The 1,956-nt window shown below is 44.6% G+C and overlaps 1 protein-coding gene across 2 annotated transcripts in view; it reads left to right on the forward strand.

Annotated features, from left to right (window-relative positions):
- Nucleotides 1-1,956, forward strand: part of RTN1 (reticulon 1) — a 349,959-nt gene that overhangs the window by 112,297 nt on the left and 235,706 nt on the right. The window lies entirely within an intron of this gene.

Raw genomic sequence — 1,956 nt, forward strand, 5'->3', positions numbered from 1 at the left:
CAGCATGCAGCTTGGGCAGCTTCTGTGCTTGGCATTTGGCAGACTGGGGAGGGAACAGGTAGTATAGTGGTGGATTGGGCAGGGAGCAGCAAAGCAAACAAAGCAGCAGGCTGGACACAGAGCACAGGGCATCGAGCAGAAAGCAAAGCAGCTGACTGGCAGGGGAAGGGGATCAGAGTGGCATTTGGGGAGGGTGTGGGGCTCATTTCTGGCACATCTGCCCAAAAGGTTGGCCCTTGCTGTCCTAGACTGAGTCATGTCCTGGCTGTGATCCATGTCCTGAATTTGTCATTGTGATAGGAAGTAGTGCAATAATAAATATGCCAGTGATGCGTGCTGTGAAAAACAGCGTATGATATATAATAGACCAAATCATCAACTGGTGCAAAGTTGTGCATAGCATCATTGCTGTAATAGGACTGACACCAGAAGGAGAGGGGGCCCAGTAAATTGTTTAAATAAAATATAAATCCCAGGCATTGTTCCTCCTTGTTGCTGTGTGTGACACATTTACCAGAGGCAGCAGTACTAATAATGTGAAGATACAGCACTTTTGAATAACATTGATCTGAAACAGCAGGAGAAATCGAAGTTGACCAAATGCATTGAACAGGGCTGAAAACTGGCCAGGACACGTGTCTGCTGCTAAAATACCTGCAGATCTTTATTGCCCTTAAGCTGTTAAGACCCAGGTTTTATCTCATCTACTGGATGCAGTAGAGTTCTTCCTAGCCGGGTAGTCAGAGACTGGTTCAGGACTCATCTCACCAACACACATGACCAGGGCTGATCCAGGGCGGGCAATGGTGCACTTGCACCCCCCCTCCCCTTTGATTTCTGCACCACTTGAAGTTTAAAACCAACTGCTTGGCAGTGGCAGTAGCATTTCTAGTCAGGCAGTGCTGAGGGAGTCACTTGACTTCATGGCTCTTTGTTATCTACCTGATCCCTTCTAAACTCTTTATTCTCCACGTGTGTTAACAGCCGTCTCTTCTTTTTAATGGTCTTGATGTTCTGCTCATCAAGCAGTCTTTTGTTCTGCTAGCTGCTCCTCGTCATGGAGCTCCTGTTTCACAGCCCTGCAGATTTTTTAACTCATTCCACTTAAGTTATATCAATCTTAAACTGAATAATGTAGCCCTGGGCCCCTAACATATTAGTAAAGCTGTGTTTATTTTTAACTGGAGAAAAAGATGTTGCTTTTGCACCACACAATTGCACCCTATTTTCAGAATTCTGTATCCTTCCATGCACATCGCTATTGTCACATTACCTCTCTGGATTGTCGTTGTATGTGAGAACAAGTCTGTTTCTAAGCCCTGGTTGTACAATGGAATCAGAGCCTATGGGGTCTCCCTAAAGAAAAAAAATTGCAAGTGAGTCTGAATAAAGCATGGTCAGCAGAACTGCTCTGTCCTTCCTTTTGCTGCACTACCCATCCATTCAACAGACAGTTGTGATCAGAGCAGCCATGTATCTGCTTTGCTAAACACATTGCATTCATGCATGCTAGAGGAAAGCGCTAGTGATGTTGGGCTAATTCTATAGTGTCCAATCTCTTTCCTGCTCAGTAAAAAACTAGGAATTTTGTGTTGCCTCCCTCGACAAAGTCAAAGGAAATATGGGCAGATTCCCAGGGCTAGCCATAAAAGTCTCTTGCTTCCATTAAAGCTCAAGATGGAAATTAAAAATATCGCTATATTGGCAGATACTTCTGGTGCATTTTTAGCATGTAGTTCTGGTGATCGCATTGATTTTCTGTGAGTGAAGCCTCAGTGATTCATACATGTCACTAGCACTCCGCAGTTTTCCCAAACGCATCACAGGGCTTCTTGGCTCTCTCTTTCATTGTCTCAGTGCCTCAGCTCTTTCATTGTTAGCTCCTGCTATGTATTTGATGCTTATGTGGCAATAACACGGTAGGGGTCTTTGAAATGCTCTAAACAGCAAGATTCA

Source organism: Gavialis gangeticus, unplaced genomic scaffold (assembly GCF_001723915.1).
Source record: "Gavialis gangeticus isolate Ggan-Ray unplaced genomic scaffold, GavGan_comp1, whole genome shotgun sequence".
Taxonomy (NCBI): Eukaryota; Metazoa; Chordata; order Crocodylia; family Gavialidae; genus Gavialis; species Gavialis gangeticus.